General features: G+C 35.5%; 1 protein-coding gene across 1 annotated transcript in view; it reads right to left on the bottom strand.

Annotated features, from left to right (window-relative positions):
• The window catches only part of SLC8A1 (solute carrier family 8 member A1), a 199,281-nt gene that overhangs the window by 173,853 nt on the left and 6,201 nt on the right, over positions 1-19,227 (bottom strand). Inside the window, exon 2 of the mRNA XM_053460152.1 lies at positions 10,986-11,050. The gene's annotated coding sequence lies outside the window, so the exon portion shown is untranslated. The remainder of the gene's footprint in view (positions 1-10,985; positions 11,051-19,227) is intronic.

The raw sequence follows: 19,227 nt of genomic DNA, 5'->3' as shown, positions 1-19,227 counted from the left end.
GTCATACAATATTTCAGTTTGCGATTCCATATAAGAGATAACTATCGGGCAATATTTATTCAATCGAGTAAAATCATTTTTTTTTAATCCAGGAGGTTAGTTTTATGCATGTGTTTTATAATATTCAGTGTTGCATGACCTAAAAACCACAAATGGGATCCAAGGCTAGAATGCGCTAATGATAAAACGACAAAAACAAATGTTAATCTGAAAAAAATCCCATTGGATTTTAAAAGTTTCATAATTAATCAATTTACATGAGTGTGCACGCCATTAAAACATGCAATTATTGTGGAAACCCGGGTAATTGGGAGCATAATAAACAGAATTAGTCCAGCTGATGGTTCAATTAACCTTGCCTAATTGTATACATAATGCTGTCCATTCAAGGGGATTCTGGGTAAGGGAGATTCTTAAAAAAATATTTAACAGGTATTACAAAATGATTTTTTAAATAAAATGGAGAATTCTTTACACTGCTACATATTACTTTAGTTGAGAATGTGATATGTCATTTGCAGGCTTACAAGTTACAATTTTTGAAACCTATTAAAAGGTGTCAAATATAAATTGCAGCATCATATGTTATTCTATAGGCGCTCATCGCTAACAGCTGTTTTTATTGCTGGGTAGAATAAAAATATATTAACGGCTCGTTTGAGCAGGTCCCTCCTCACCTCTTGCTATGTTATATTATATATGTTGTTATGCTATATACCACTCCTTATGTCCTGTTTACCCACTGTACAGCGTTGCAGAATATGATGGTGCCATATAAACAATAAATAATAATAATTAAAAGTGTTTTAATCTTTTTGATACATTAAAATTAACCGTCCCTCTCTCTTGGAGGTTTGTAGACCACAATGCGATAATGTCCCTGCAGGATTGGTCTGGATACACGTTGGGTGGTCTGGTGATCTTTGGGTGGGACCACTGCCTGTCAAATTCCTGCCCATGATTCACCCCATTTTATTTTTTTCACAGGGGCCTGTCATCCACAAATATGTTATTATAAGGCCTGCTTCAGATTGATGGGGCTTTTGGTCATGGGGTCAATACAGGGGCCATGAAGATAGTGGGAGGCATTAAGTAGGTATTATTTTATTATTATTTCAGGAAAATGATGGGAAGGGCATTAAGGAAACCTTATATTTTTTGTTTTTATTCTATTCTATGAAAGATTGTTGATGGGGGGGAAATTATGGTGGGAGGTTTATCCTCTATATTTTAACCTTTATTAGCTATTTACTAGTGAGCTTTCTTTAGAATTTTATTTAATTATGTTTATTTCAAACAAATCAAGGATAACATCCAATTCATTTAAGTTAACTTAAAATAGGACTCTACCGATGTGTACAAAATAAGATAACTAAGACACATGGGGCTGGAAAAAAGCAGCCAAACAGGGATGGTTTATATTCCCCGCCTAATCTTGGCTTGCACGTTTCATGTTTTCAACCTGGGAAATGGCCAACATCCTTCTCAGCTACTGTCATAAACTCTTTCACCTCTGGAAAGAGGCATGGAGTTTACTGCTCATAAATTTAGCAATGATAACAGCTGCACAGTAGGCACACACCCACATATAATTAATGTCATGCCCTTTATAAATTATACTTAAACTACACAACTTGTGTATCCCAGTTCATCTACCTGTAATAAGAAAATAATTAAACTCCAACCTGTTTGAACTTTCTGTTTTTGCAGTTCTAGGCCGAAGAGCTGCCCATCCTTATCATCACAATGGCTATATTTCATATTATCACACTTGCCTTAGCTCTAGCGATATAATACAGCACCATGCTGGGAGATCATTAATAATGTTTGATGGGTATGTAAAATACTGCAGCTCCTGAGACCCTGTCCATGGTTTTCCAGTGTGTTGGAAGGACACATCCTGACCCCCGTCAGGTGACTGCTCAGAAGATGGAGAAGAGAAATTTCTGCTGGCTGACGTCTCTGTGCTCAACACTAGACCGTTATAGACTGGCACACTGATAATTGTGCAGTAATGTTATGCATGGAGTTTTCCCCGCCATCACTGTGCCCCCTGATGATGCACTTTACGATAATATTTAGAGATCCTTATATGTTGAGTGGCATATTTCATTATTCTCGCAAAACACACAATTACCCAAAGGCTAATCCTGCATACGAACATCAAATGGGCATCTCCAGTACAGACAGAACGGGGAAGATGGCAGCAAGATGAACTAAATTCTATGTGAAAGGGAGCACATTACACAGCCATCTGGTACTCAAACGGTTAATTGTAGTCATTACTGTAACTTAGAAAGCTCTGTCATTACAATCTGCTGATCAGGGAAGACATTTCAATTGAACATGTAAGACAGATGACTGATAGCCGTTCAATCTCCTCTTGAAAGATGTTGTATATGCAGCCTAATCACTAAGAACTGACATGATGTGATGCCATGTGTTTAGCTTTCAGCTTATGGAATTAATCAGTTCTAATTATATTATGCATATCCCACAAAATACTATACTTTCTATATATAGCAAGCTTTTGGTATTGAGATAGCGGATTATTTATGTCTTTCTTTTCCAGATGGTGTTTTGTCCTAGAAAATAAAATATTCCTCAATATAACATAAAATTCACAATAATTATCTGCTCAGGTGGCTCTCAGAACAGCGTGAGAGTATCTGTGTGCATTTGGTATCTTTTTTATTTATATTCTGTCTCTCCTGTCTCAGCATTTAGGGGGTAATGCATTAAAGAAGCATTGTCATATTCTATTTATCCCCATCCTAATTATTATGCCTACACTCCGTGGCCTCCTATTAGATAAATCTAGTTCTTAGCTGACTGGAGTGGAACCAGACATGGTATTTCACCATGGTTTGTTGCATTGTAAAGAGTAGTTAAGTGTTGCTTTGCTATCAGATTGAATGGCTCTAGCAATTCTCCTCTGGCCTGTCATTAAAGGGACTGCTTAATGTCTCTGAAAGCTCCAATAAAGAAGAATGCATATTAAAGTACTTTTATTAAAGTACACAGAAAATAGCAGGGAGGGAGGGGATGGAACACATTCTACAGAATCGCCCATGCATTTGAAAGGGTGCCACATGTTATGACTGGCGTGTCCTTTTTAAAAAACTGGATGTTTTTTGATTAATGCACCACACTCTGTACACTTTAGGAACTACACTGCATGAAAATCCCAGAAGATCACCGTTTTCTAAAATGCTGTAACCATCACATCTGACACCAGCAGTCATACCATGGTCAAAATCACTTGGATCACGTATCTTCACCATTCTAATGTTTGGTCACAGGGGCTGGCTCAAGACAAAATGCTGCCTGGGGCGAAGTTTAAAATGCCGCCCCCCCCCTTAATCTACCCTGCCGCCCCCCCCCATTATCTACCCTGCCGCCCCCCCATTATCTACCCTTCCTCTCCCCCTCCCCTTATACTTACCTTTCAGCAGGCCTGCGGTGAGTCTCCCGCCTCGGTCTCGGTGCCGGTTTGTAATGCTGAGCGCCGGAAATGACGTCATCTTCTGGCGCTCAGCAAAGTTCCGCCCCTTCAAAAGTGCCGCCTGGAGCAGTTGCCCCACTCTGCTCCATTGTCGGGCCCTGGGTCACAACAACTAAACGTCTTCACTGTTTCTGCCTGCTTTATGTAGATAGTTAAAGCCACATCATATGCTGCTTGGCTGTTTGTGTTGAGAAGCAGGTTTACTCCAAAAACTACTGTTTTTTTATTTTAAAGCAGATCCATCCCTTACCCCAAGGGCTATATTTACAGTTCTATACACTGTAACCCTGTGTAACTATGTTTATAGATTCATATACAATATACACATTGTGTCTATGCCACCGGGAAATGTATTTTAAGTTCCTTTTTCTCAAGATCTGCATGATTATTTCTCCTGTTATTTGATTTCTGGCCTATTGTTGCTGCCATTGTTGTTCACTGGTGAGGAGAAGGAAGAGAACTTCAGGACAGGAAATTGATTAGATAATGCTGGCTTTGGCATCTAGGACAGATCTCAGCTTCAATGTTTTAAAACTACTGTAAACAACTCCAAATCAATTACACCAACAAAAAGCACAAGCTATACGTTGTTTTCTTTATTAATTAATTTAGTTCTGGTAAAATCTATTATGTTAACAGTTCCCCTAACAATTTGTATTAAAAATACCAGTTGTTTTCTGTTGTTCTAAATGTTAGAACTATGCTTAACTGGGAACTGTCTGGGTTTGACTCAGAAGCTCCCGGTGAAGCCCTATTTACCTGGGTATCGAGGTCAGTACCTTTTTTCTCTGAACAGACTGAGCGCCATTTGGCCATTCTTACCTCAACCCACTTTCCTCCTACTCCCAAACCACTAAAGGTTGTCCCCCACCATTACACACTACTAGCCCTGAACCTTCTTGAAGCCACTCTACCAGACCGCTAGGTGGCCTTAACTGGGAGGTTCCCAGTTGTCGAGCTACAATCTTACTGTCATAAGAAATGGGTTAAAGCCATGTAGTCTAAGAAGAGTAAAATGGCCTTTTTTGGAAGATGAAAAAAAGCTCATCAAATTATGAAGAAAACAGCATTTAACATTTATGATGTTATACTTACACTAAAATTGAACTTGTGAGTAATGTTATCGAGGAAAGATAAAATATTTCCTGCCATTGTCTTTTAAATGTGCAGAATCTCTAAAAAGCTAAACTGCAAATCTATCTGTACAGCTATCACTCATGATTAACGTGCTTTCCAATGCCAACGAGTTTCTTGTTTAGCTAAAAGGTAAATTCTGTTCTCGTGTTACTATTTTGATATATTGATGAGCAAGGACAAAATGTTAATTACATCTGTACATTTTACATCCCAGACACAGACAGGTTATCAAGTAGATTCAGCAGTAACATTGTCACACTCAGCTGCTTAACCAGTGTTTTAGAGGCTTTCAATTATACTCCTTAAACTAAGTCTTCCCTTGAAGCCTAAAAATATATTTCAAAGGAACTTGATCTTCTATGTAAGTACCATAAAAAGCATATACACAATCCAAAGCATTATAGAACTCACCCACCCCCCAGCCCTATCTGGCTAAATGTTTCAAACATAGCCTGCAATTGTGTTGATTTCATGACATAAGCTAAGCACAGAGTGATGCTAAATCACGTCATCAGCAATTAGTGAGGCCATATATTCATAGGAAGTCCGTCTGAATTTTATTTTAAAAATCTGGTCACTTTACTCTAAACAGGAATATATACGTTTACAGATTTAGAAATTGCCTACAATTATTTGAATGTATTGAATTGGCCTGGGGGACACAATATTCATTTGCGCTTGGTCAGTTAAGCACTTCTTCTTTATGGCGAGACATAGCAGGAAGTGGGAGTGCGATGGCAAACAGATTCCCCCAATCCTTTAAGAATGCAGTTAATGCATTTAATGCAGTTAAGAATTGATTTGGTTTGTTCTAATTACTTAATTGAATCAATATATTTCAAAGCCTGCAAGTTGGTCTTCTTGGTGCGAAGACGTTATGTCTAAAAAAGGATGGTTTTAAATATTGTATATACTTACTTAGACCCAGCTGGATATAAACAACATTAGTGATGAAAAGAGGTTAGTTAATGTTTAAGTATTAGAAATGCATTGAGAACCGTAAAGGAGAATTTATTTTATACTTGGAATCATAGCCAAGTATTTTAAAAAGGAGAACCTAAACTAGGGCTTTTTTTCCTTCTCTCATTATTCAGATTCCAAAGTTTTTGGGGTATTTCCAATCATCTTAAAGTCCTAAAGTGAATTAAAGCTTTTGCCATTAACGTAATATCTTCTAAGCATATATTTGTAGTGGTTCGTGTACCATAATGGAACTTTTGTTTGTAAAATTGTTCTCTATAATTAAACAGAAATATTTTCAGTAGTAAGTTCCTTTGGCATAGAACATTTTTTTTTGTTCCAAAGTAGCAGGGTAGCCATTATTAAGCTCCCCAGTTATTGTGGAATAACAATTAGAACTGTATACTGTGGAATATTTAAATGCCGTGACAAAACAATGGAAGGAAGAATAGAAACCTTTCCAAGAACGCCTCAAATCCTCATCAAAATAGTATAGCTCGGAAAGACACCCTATAGGCATCAATAGCAAACCAGGAAAACTGCCATTATGAAGGACATTTTCCCATAGAGGGGTATACCATGGACAGAAGAAAGTAGGATGATGAACATTCTCTCCTTTCTTCTGTCCATGGTATATCTTTAGAATATTTAAAGCCAGAAACCTAGTGGAGCCACATTAAGCCTAAAAGGCTGAAAATGTACAGTATTTTTGTCTTTGATCATAAAATACAGTGCTGTATACAGTAATGTAGGTTAGCATCGACAAAATAATGCTTTTACCTCCTTTTGTTGCAGTAGACCTCATGTAGCTATAGGCTGAACTGGAGGCTGCCATTTTTGTTAATCATGTGATATTTTGGATAACACCACACTTAATGGTAGTGCTAAGTAGTCCCTTCTTCCATAGACTTTCATCAGTGAGAGTGTCAGGGTGAGTGATTAATAAAAAACCATTAGATTTTTGACCACAGGCAGTATGATGAGGACTGTCTAGTAGACACATGACAGCATGTAGCTAATTTATCGCCAGCTCCGCCTAAGCAAATATATCTTGTTTGTAAACAGGCTTGCAACTACAACTAGCTTCTTTCTATGTCTCTTTATAGATTGCCTCTGCACTATTCAAGGGCTTTGTCTACTATATTTTTTATTTAGGGTTTTGCCCCCCCCCTGAATTTTGCAAGCTCCCCTCGGTACACAAAAATATACAAAACATGGCATTTCAGATCAGTGGCATAATGGGTTAATAGAAGACAGCTGCACATGAACCAAGATGCATATTGAACAAGATCTATGCAGTATTGGCTGATGCTATCCAAGGTCACCTTGAGCCATTTGACATTTACAGAGCTCTATGAAAGCGTCACAGAGCACCGGCCATAGAATTTCAAAAGGAAAAAAATACCACATCCTAAGATAAACTATCTTTATTTCGGAGAAGTTATGCTGGCAGTTGATTTTTTTTCTGTTTAACCATTAAATGTCAGAAGGTTTTGAAGAGATTTTTTCTGTAAAAGGGTTAAAAGGAAAGAGACAGCAGGCTCTTGAAGATATACAGTTTGCCAGAAACATGTGACAAACACACATTTAGAAGCATAAAATGCTTCAATAGAGGAGTGATTAGATCCTAATATGATGCAGTAACCTTAGGAGAAAAAAAGCTACATCTTCTTGCCTTAGAAATGCTTGGCGTTTGCATCCCGGAAGGGAATACTAATAAAAATGTTCATCATAATATTATCGCAGAGATCATATTCTCCAACCTAGATTTCATATTTATTACAATAAGTTTCATAAACATTTCCTTCGCTTGTCACCTTATGAAACAGAGAAAAGCTTTGCATTATTCATTTCAATATTGTTAGTGCTTCTCTAGGATGGTTTAAGATTAACCTCACAAAATAAATATAATTTTTTTTATGTTGTTCTTATCGATACAAGTTGTATTTTTTTTTTTTTTTAAATCAGATTCACATTCACGGATATTTCCAGATATACTGTTTATTTATGGTAGACGTTTTAACTAGCTCATTTCTAGCTAATATGGTGTGATCAATAACCTTTATTTTGAAGGAGCTGTTGTTAATGAATTGATAAATTACTAGAAGGTTGTTATCTCAAAAACAAATCACCTTTTCTCAAGTTCCAATACAAATCTGATCATTGTATTAAAGTTATACTCCAGCCATCCTATGCACTTTAATGCATATGATAGCTGAGAGATCCCTTTAACTGTGCGTGTCCATTTTGTTTAAGCATGGAGGGATTCCGCATGCTTGGAGGGATAGCCTCCTATTTTCTGTGCCAGAGATGTGTTAAGCCAAACACATCATCATGCACCTCATAGACCACTAGTCAGCTCCAAAGCTCCATTTTCCTGCCACTGATTGGCTGCTTCAAGCTACAGCTTCTACCTCAAGTATGTTTTTTGTTACTTTTTTTGTTTTTGAATGATCCATGTTAAAGATGCTGTTCCACATAGATGCGCCCCCCAATTTTCTTATATTATTACATACTACTATATTACATACTACTATGGTATACATCTTAAATAAATGTATAATATACTGTTTTGCTGTATTTTCTTGTTAAAAACATTTTGGCGGGGTCTCGTAATCCTATCTGTCTGCTCTGGCTACCAATCTCTGACATCACAGGGGAGTTACCTTTAAGGTCTACTTATCATACCTCACGCACCTCACTCTCTTGCCCCTTTCACTCCCTCTGTCAGGGTCCACCCTTTTAGCTTGGACTGTGCAATAGTGGGTGTTGATGCTTTGGAGGAATAACAGGACTGAGGTGCTCAGTATTTAAATATGTCATTATTGGCCCAATTTTAAAATCCAGAAATGGTCTACTATGTGATAGAACAGGTGAGACCACAAGAAAATAGTGAGAATACCTTACTGCTGACATGATTTAGAGCCATGCTTTTTACTGCCCAGCACAAAACAAACATTTTTCTCCCAAAGCCAGGGTTACTGGAAGACATTTATTACTTATATACTTTTTTTGGATGACAAATACCCTTGCTATGTAATTCCATGTAGTGGATCACCCGCATCTGTGGCTGAAAATTACAGATAAAACGATATTTTTCTCTACTTGGTTATCTTTATGCACTAATAAATTTTCACCGCTTCTGGTCTAAGATTAATGCAGTTTAAGCTTTTAACTTGTACGTGACAGTAGGCATGCAATGATTGTGAAGCAGCACAAAAATACAACACACAGTGATGGTTGCCAAATGTACGTGAAGATAGAAAGGTCTGTGGAATCATGGAAAGCTTGGGAAATATTATTTTATTGTATGTATACCAAAGTAAAGAAAAGCCAAGTTTGTGCAACGGAATATCTTAGGAATTACATTTAAATTAAAATTAATTAAAATACAAAACAGCAATAGTTTGTGTGTAGAAACTAACCCGCTAAAAATAGTAAACAGGACAAAAAATATAGTTCTTCAATTTCTGCAGTAATTGCTACTGAATTCCATATGGTCCTATATAATAATATGGGACAGGTATGCTTATTAATAGTGTAGCAGACATAGCAATACAATCAACAGGAAAGATCATTAAATAAATGCTAGCATGGTAGAATAGAAACTTCCCTGTAGAGTAGTCGTTTCTCTGCGTATGCATGCTCAGTAACATTATTTCTGGAAGGAGGCAGCGATTATGCTGCCATGTAAACAATTTAATGTACTTAAGAGGGTTTGACCCTTAGCAAATGTACGCTAATCTCAGATTCTCGTTCACAATGATTTGATATGTGAACATTGGTGCTTTTCTCCTTGGTATATCACAGTTGCATGCAGTTCACTAAATCCAAAATACCTATACTTTCTAGCTAGTAGGGGTTCCACCATTATTAGAACCATAGTAAAGCCACTGTCTGTGGGTCATTACAATAGATGTTTTGTGAAGGTCTGTGAAACAGTTGATATTTAAAAGTCTCAGAGTGATCAAAATAAGAAGACGATGAGCTGGAAAGTGGAAGCAGCTAAAAGAGCTTCCCTCCCTGCTGTAATTTAGTCCTTGTGCACATGAAGAATAAGATCCATGAGTTTGTTTGGAGCTGTCCTGGCTTTGGCTAAATACTAGCTAGACAGTCAGGCTAATTCACTCACTTCTTTCTATCGAATACTAAAATGTGGCTGCCTTGCTGTACAGAACACATAATAAAAATAAAACAGTAAACATTATATTATGAAAAGAAAAAATATGAAAATGAAGGAAACTCATAAAACTGTATATATATATATAGAGAGAGAGTAGAGGTTGTAGCCGTATTAGTCCAGTGGTGTCAATATATATATATATATATATGTTAAATGGTAAACACCATTGCTAACTGTAATGATTATTCATAATACAAGATAGATAAAATGGTAAATAAATTATTAAAGTGTGTTTCGTATATAAGATTTCATGTATGAAATTGAGAGATTTGCAGAAGTAAAAAGAAATTATGTATGAACTCCATAAAAATAAAAGCCATCAAATCATTATATTTAATAGACTGACATTTCACCGCGTGCTGGAGCCATACTAAGGTCAGCAATATGAAATTAATATTTTAATTTTAATTATTTTTGCCCTGCAGTTGTTCTGATTGTAGGTATGCGATTCTGAATACTAACGCAATCATTTACAGCCGGAATATTTTGTAACGTTTGAAATGCGTGTTTTCATTAAACGTTAAGAACTTTATTAACTGAATCTAACTTTTCGTGGCCAGCTCTTAAATGGTCACCCCTAGGAAACGTGTTCACAAACATGATACAGATGCTCCCCTAGGAAGCTATGTGTGTTAAGGAATTATATCATTTTATAGTTTTATAGTTAGAAGTGGAATTATGAGTTACAAATGCCTTGGACAGAGACTTTCTGAACAGCTATTATACAGATAAATGCATTAATATAAATATATGTATTAACTTAGTGCCTTATGAATACTTAAGTGACATATTAAAACACAGATACTGTATATTGTACATAAGTGTTGCAATTGAAATCTGGAAACAATATAGAAAACAAGCGTCCTCTTGATAAGTATTGATATTGTAAAAGTAAAAGTTTTTATTCAAGTATGTTTTCTGAGTGTTTAATGAACAGAGGTTTTAACTCTTAATGACAAGGCCCGTACATGTACGGGCTCAACATGCGTTGTTTTCAATGGGTTTAGGGACCGCCCATTGTCCTTAAGGGGTTAAGGTGATTTTTCAGAAAACCCAGCACCATAAAACCTACAGTATTTTCTTATTTCTTTATCTCTGTTATTTCTTTTGGCTCAGAAGAAAAAGCCCAATGTGAAGATATTTTCAGTGGAACATATGACTCTTATTTCCAGATGAGTTGGGAATGAAGGAACATCTTACCCTTGATGTTCGGAAATATGCTGCCTGCCTTACGCTGCATCCGATTTCTATAAACAGCAAACCCCCTGGAAGAAGAAGAAAAAAAATGAGAACATTTTCAAATGTATTACTATAAGAATCACAAAAGCAGCCTCATTTAAACCAGAGAGCAGAACTCTGCAACGTTTTCATCAGTTAGGAAGTGGAACCAAGACTGACATTGTGAATCATCTCTTTCCAAATAGCGAGTTTGCTTAAATAAGAGCTTATGCTGCAAGAATGACACTGAGATATCGAAAATATGTCATACCACTGCAAAGATGATAAAAATAAAAATCTCTGAGCAAGCTACTCTATTAGGAGCATTTTCTTCTTCTTCTTCTGATAGATAGATGGATAGCTAGATAGATATAGATAGATAGATAGATAGATAGATAGATAGATAGATAGATAGATGGATAGATAGATAGATAGATAGATAGATAGATAGATAGATAGATGGATAGATGGATAGATAGATAGATAGATAGATAGATAGATAGATAGATAGATAGATAGATAGATAGATAGATAGATAGATAGATAGAGTTTGCTGTGTTCAATAGGCAACCATTAAATGGCTACACATAATCACAACTTAATAGACCTTCTCCGAAAAGCTTGGACTTTTATACATTTCTCTGATACTTCTATTTCAGCCTCAGTTGGACTTTGCAGAACCTTTTTCTAATGATTTTTATGGCAAGGTTCAATGGATGCCACCAAGAATTGCTGTTATGACAATTATTAATGAGTGAGGTCCTCCTGACCTTAAACCGATTCTCACTTATATGAAAAGTACCTGCCGCTTAAAGCGTTATAAAGTGAAGCCAGAGCAGAATTCTTCTGTTTCAAAGAAATGCTTAATTTATGTGCATCATTTAGGAGACAAAGGGCAAATGTATAACATCAATAAATTTTCAGAAGATATCTGAATTTATTTTCAGCATGGGAATATGTCTTAGCAGGAAGTCTTAAATTACAATTTAAAGGCAAATTGTAACCTTTATAACCGACTAGCCATGCATGCCTTGGAAAAAAAAAGTACTGAAGAAGAAAAATTATCTAAAAAGATTGCATTTTTATTTTATAAATTGTAGTGTCCTATAGGCGTTTTTTGTCCCCTATTTTAGTGCAACTAAAATTAGTTTTTAGCTTTATGGTTTTCTAGGTGGTGTTATTCAGAATAAAATCTATTACGGAAAAAACATGGAAGTGCTAACAAAATGAAAACGAAAGGGCATTTTTGAATATCAAATAAAAAAGATTTCTCCATCTTTTACAAAATACCCCATGTACTTATTTCTTCAATGAATTTCTAAACTTTTATTTATCTTTATTTTTTTTATGAAACAAGAACAAAATATCATAACAAAGCATTTTATAAAGTAGAGGTAGACTAATTTCAGGGGCTACGTTCCCAGAAGGCCGAAAGATCTACTTCATGATTGTGTTAACTTAATTGGTATTTAAAGGAAAATGTGACTTACTTACTATTGTACGTAATCTCCAAGGTATAAACCAATTTGCGTGCAATGATGGAATATTGTAGAACCACAGTGAACCCAGAATATGAGTCGTAAACTGATTTTAATTGTTTTTGGAAAAATGCCTAAGCATGTATGATCGTGTATAACTTACAAATAAGTCAGTGAATGATGTATTGGTAGATATATATATGGATTTTCTTATTTTTCATCTCTTTTTGCATTAGGCTGGTTGGTACAACTGTTCTAAGGATGGTTATGAGCTCACGAAAGCGTAAAGGTCTAGCTTTGTCAACTATCGGGTTTCTTGTTCCATTGGATACAGTAGATTGAACACATATTGAAATCACTGACCCTGGAAAGATTACAAATGCCATATTGTAGCCAAGGACATTCTAATCCATCAAAGTTTCACGAGGCAACCGGAGGTGGCAATAACAATTTTACTGATGCGGTCCTGACAAATACTTTGAGGTTAGTCTGATAACAAGGACATGAAAATCAGAAGAATGATCCAACCGTTTATTTTTAGAAAGGTTTTTTTTAACATAAGTAGTCATAGAAAACGTAAGTAAAACCATCAGTTAGGATGACCCGATATGTTTTTATGCCACCACAGAAAATTCAGATATATATTTTTTGTATTAGGACCCCTAAAGACCCTCTAATGTTAGAGGTTGGACATGGCCAGTCTCTATTTTCTGAGTGATTTACATTTTTAGTTTATTTATGGGGGTTATTGTCCTATGCCTTATCCACCTATAGAAGCTACCTCAAAGAGAGTTTATCTTCTTCATGCCATGCGTCCTCTGTGCTGAGCACAGGGGCGTGATGTCATGTTTTAGAGTTCCACCTCAGAAGTATACAAGAAGAAATATTTCAGAGACACAGGCCTCCACAGTGTAAATTGGCTTGTTACAAGATAAATCTCTGATTTCCTCAACTGGCCATTTAAGCAGTGGCTCACCTGGGAACAGTGCTCAACTGCGGGCTCTGCCCCTGGTAATTTGGCACAGGGGCTGCCATCCCTTCAAAACTGCCACCCCACGCCTAGTTTACCTAGGCCGGAATATTCTGCTGTCTATTATTTTTTTACTCACACTTCTTCTAGCTTTTCCTTGAGATGTGGATGACCTACTCCATTCTCGGATTGCTGCAAGCAAACAAGGTTTTCAGATACTGTACAGCTCAGTTTATGTGCAATGCTAGCTGATGTTTGCAAACTAGAAAAATATTAAAGCTCTAGCAAGATCCTGGCATAGAACCAAGCGGCGCATCATTGCCTTAAATTGGGGGCCATAAAATCACATTTTGTATCCATATTTAAAGAGTATTTAAATAAAAAATAAAAACATATTTATTACAAATCAATCTGGAACAAAAAAGTTAAGATTTGGATTACCAAATGTATGCTATTTAACAATTTATTGAAAAATAAAATACTGACATTAATCACATACTGTTCCCGTAAGGGAACTCAAATATATTACTATAATAATACTATATTCATAAATTATTATTGTTAAATTATAATTAATGTTTTCACGGGAATAAACAGAGTAATAGGATACAGAAGAAAGAAGGTTACATGGATTGACACAGAATGCCTGCACATACAGGTCACGTGCCAGAATACCATCCTCGCGGGTAAGGAGGACAAAGCAGTTGGCATATAAGTATCTGAGCTAGAGGAGTGAGCTGTGCCTAGATTCTAGAAATCTTTGCTCAAACAGGCCTTTTGTCGGTTTCACTATGGAGGTGAATTGTAGACAGGACACTCAGGCTGTATACTGGTCCAAAGCCTGCTTAACCAGTTCCTTCACCGCCCTAGTCTTTTCCACCCTGTCCACCCAGTCCCTGATTGATGGTGTTTTATCCTTTTTCCACTATAGGAGTTTCAAACATTTTGCCGCATTAAGGAGGTGAGTGGTGAGTATGCTGAAGGTGCGTCGCCCCAAGGGTCAGCAGGGAAGGGTTATCCACCAACTGGGAGATCCAATGATTATTTCTATCTGCATTTAATCACTTAATATTAAGAAAAGTAAATTATTTAGGACACTTTTGCTTTCTCTTATCTTAATATCTTTGATAGAAGATTAATTATAATTCACCAAAAACAAGGAGTGATGCTTTTATGAGCCCAGGTCCTTACTTCTTAAATACCTTTAGAACAAATGGACTGGTTATATGTTCTGCCCAACCAGCACCGGACCTGCCAGCCTAGCTGTCCTGGGCCAGAATACGTGACTACAAGCTAAAGTAATCTAAATTAATTAATAGAATGCATTCCCTTCACTTCACAGATAAAATGAAAAAAGTGGCAAAACAATTGCAAAACAATTGCAATCTAGAAATTAAGTTGTTCTAAAGGAGTAACATTTGAGAAGAAAAAATGTTTGTGTCTTTTTGTCCTCAAAAGGTGTTATAAAATATCCATATATATCCCCAAAAACAAAATTTCATAAATATTACCTGGTTTGTGTAGTAGGATAGTATTAACATTGTCTGTCTCCTTTAACAAGCGTGCAAGAAATGTATGTAAAGGGCAGCATTGTGTTGATTTTAAGTATCCCTGGTTACAGGAGCCATCTGGTCACCTTATACTAAAGATGTCCGTGTAACTAATGCTGCCGTGAAACGTATGTGCATACCTAATCATTAAACAACATAAAGTACCAACCATTCTAGAGCACTACACTGAGATGATGTAAATAAAAGAACCTTGTAGTGTCACGCTATGAAGCTACGGGTCTCTAAATAGTCATTTATATAGAAAATATAGTATTTAATATCACAAAGATAAAGTATACATGTCACTGGGGAGAAACGTCAATATCTGACACTATATGATCACCTATAGCTAAAAATGATAACTATGCCCAGTGTAGACCATTCCTTCATTTTTCCATGATCTCATGTTTACAGATCTCGATCTGAATAGCAATATTGATTTTTGGATGACCAATATAGCCCTTTCAGATCAATTGGTATGTAAAGTACATTTATATGGTTATGATTGATTTCCTTTCCAAAAAATATGTTTGTTTTGTTTATTGCTGGTAAAGTTATATTTTCTCCAAATAATTAGTTTTCATGCTTTTTAATAACAGCGTTGCCACAATTATGCAATTTTTGTAACTAAAGGGCATGAAACTAAATCCAGGCAAATACTTTTTTATTTGCATTAAAAGTATGATTAAAAAGTTTGTTACTGTTGGTTTGAGTCAGCTCTATCATAAAACGAACAGACCGCACAAAACTATAAAGTAAATTTCATCTCTGCTTGTCAGGAATCCAAATTCATATGTTATACCAAGCCAATGAGAAGAAAGCATGGCAAAGAGACCATCTATCCTTGGATGCCCATAATCTGTTTTGCATCATTCTTCCAGAAATTCATTCTAGCTCCCAAATGCTTCTGTTTTTCCCGTAATCGGTTCCAATTTATTACACAAGCTTACAGAGTAAGGGGGGGTGAGATTAAAGCCAAGGGGCAAACCTGTTCTAAGGCACACAAAATATGGCCAATAACATATTTAACAGGAAACGCACAAACCCAGTGGGCTCCACCATCAAGTCATGTCCGACAGACATTCACCAAAATGGGATTAACTGAAAGCCAAAGCAATGGCTATTTTTTGTTATTCTAGACTAGCTGATGTACTCATCATTAGGACGATAGGAAGCCCACATTGAGATCCAGGTCTACAATCAATTGCTGTGCCACCCTGTGTCTGCAGAGCATCAACACAATATATAAATATATATATATATATATATATATATATACATATATATATATATACAAAATATATTATATACAAATATGTATATGTGTTACTCTATTTAAAACACACATAAAAATGACTACCTCACCCCCAGTCCCTTAGCTAACACTTTACTTCTAAAGTATTTTTATAGATAAAAATATTATTTTACTTGCATGCAGTCACAACAAGGCCGGAATAAAAATAGTTTACGTGAGTCAACAAGCAAGTAGATCCTGTTTACATTGAGGACAACAGGGTGCAAGCATGCCTACGCGCGTGATTGCAGACCTTAGGCGTTTCTGATAGAATCACTATGTTAATATTTTACATTGCGAGTTTCCATTAGGACAATTAACACCAAGATTCGTAAGTCATTTTATGATTTCATGAATGGAAAAAACATTATTATAATTAATATAATTGGAAGTTGTGTGTATTTATTAACTGTGATCGCCTTGCCAAATCTCCATTTGGTGAACGACATAAAAATAAAGTCACATCAAAATGAGAACAAGGCAACCCTTTGTAAGGACAACATTTTACTAACGGGGATAGTCTGGTTATAGTACCATCGGGGATAATACTGCATTAATATTCATTATATCAAGAAATTATGAATCACATAAATGCTATGTTATATAAATGGATTAAAAAGAGAAGTACATCTGCATTGTAGCTCCCACAATATAGTATATAATAACATGATCATGCCTTATCCTTATTTCTCTCAGTTAATTCATCCTAATGTTTCTTTTACAGGAACAAACACAGCAAGTGCCTTTCCGTAATTTTTTTTTGAGAATAACATTTTCTTTAGTCGTTTTTTAAAGTTAACATTAATTGTAAAAAAGGTATAATAGGCATGAATAGTATTTCTCAGGTAAAACCATATCAGCCAGGATTTTCTGAACCATTTCACACAGCAAGAAGGTAATGAAAGCCAAAGGGCAGAAGATAGAATCAGCAGAACCATATGAACATCGGGGGCTAAACTCACAGTCTCTGCTTAACTATCATTCATGTAGTATAGGTGGCATTGCCCCAGTGACCCCCAAAGAGACTTTGTAATGTGGTCTTCTTTTTTGAGCGGCATGTCTTCTTTGTGTAGACTGTCTTGACATGAGATCATGTCCCTGTGGTCCTCTATAGAAGGTAGTGTATTGCACGTAAATGGGCTGGTTTCAAGGAAGATCTCTTATCTTTCCAACAGGCAGCCAATTCCATGATCTGCTTATGATAACAAGGCACTGGGGCTGCTGATGAACATTTGAACAACAATTTTAACTACAGCTCTCTATAGTCATCTATTCTCCCCCAAAAAAAATTACTAAAAATAATAGATAAATATAGATAAAAAATTTTTTATGTTTCCCTAAAATACTAAACTAAAACAATTTACAAAAAAACTAACTTTTTATTGGCCTGTTTTGGTTAATACTGGATACATTTATAGCTATAGCACACATACAGGATAATAACGATTACATTTTGCATTTGATAAAATGATTGCCCAAATCCAGTTGTATAGTTTTTTTTCTATGTTTATATATTTATTCGATTTAATTATTATTTCTAATTAATTAAGAATCATTTGGATCTTCGCAACCTAGTCAGGATATTAGTCGACAATGATGCATGCTTCAAGTGTAATGTTGTTTCCATTTTTACCACTAGGTGGCTGTAGTGGATTCAAGTCACTGGATCTTTTTTCTAAGCTAAACCAATGGAGCTATGAACAATGAGAGTTATTTACTGGAAACATCATATTTACCAAACTATAGGCCTTGTAAAATTCCCCTAACAGAAAAAGATAACTACTTTGGAATAACAAATGCATTTGCACAATGTATAGTAGAAAAAGAATTATAAAGGATACATTTTAACTTATCAAGAATGTATAAGCCACAGGTTTATTAGATATGCATTTTCATTAGTATGCCTGTTATTCATAATTGTTATAATTGCAAATTGTGTTTTTTTGACATTGTTTTATCTTTCCAAAAGTGTTCATAACATTTTGGGGAAGATAATGTTATTATGAAGGTATACACTGTGAATTCTGGAAGTGCTTTGCATTGTTTCACGATTTCATTACTGTCCTTGAAACGTTTTTCATTTTTATTTGAAATTGTTATCTTTTAGGAAAAAGAAATGCGTAGGGAAATAACACAGTGGTTTTAATAAGATGCAAGTGCATCAAGTTAAGTGTATCACTTTTAACCATAGCGTACAGGACAATGAATGCATCATTTATTATTTTTAAATCCTGTTGTCCATTCGGCTGCCCATGTATTGGCACTATTCACTAAAGGTCGAGTTAATGGGAGCTGGCAGCCAACCCATATTTTCTACTGGCTTACAACCTCATTCACATGCAGCTCAAATAATAACAAGAATACATATGCCATTGGGTACAGAGATTATATTTTTTAATTATATTCTTATTTTTATATTTATATAACTTTCAATATTTTTTTTACACTTTTTAACCTCCTACATCCCAAACCATGTAGGAAGAAGGATAAAAGGAATTATAGGTGAGTTCCATGCCTCCCAAAAGGTTAAATTGCAATTTTAACCTTTAATGCCCCCAAAGTACCAATTATAGGACTGCACACTGGGTTAACAGGGGACCAGGGAGCCCTCATTTTTTTGCATTCTTTATTATTTAAACTTTTCTCCTTCACATTTTAATTACATTTTATGACTGTTATGAAAAAATATATTTTATCTGCAGTTTTCCTGTAATGGAATCTGATCCTACCTTCATCATCCATATATTTTTATGACTTATGAATAACAAATTTGATAAAACTAATTTACAGTTTGTTATTAACACAGCATGAAAAAGATAAAGATTTAATATCCTGTAGATGTATATGATACACTGCAAGCTTTTAATCAGAACATATGCTGTACAGACTAGCATTTTATGCATACTGTATGTTGTTAATAATGTCCAGTAAT

This window comes from Spea bombifrons, chromosome 3, assembly GCF_027358695.1.
Source record: "Spea bombifrons isolate aSpeBom1 chromosome 3, aSpeBom1.2.pri, whole genome shotgun sequence".
In the NCBI taxonomy this organism is placed as follows: domain Eukaryota; kingdom Metazoa; phylum Chordata; class Amphibia; order Anura; family Pelobatidae; genus Spea; species Spea bombifrons.
This window is presented reverse-complemented; position numbering and strand designations above follow the sequence as displayed.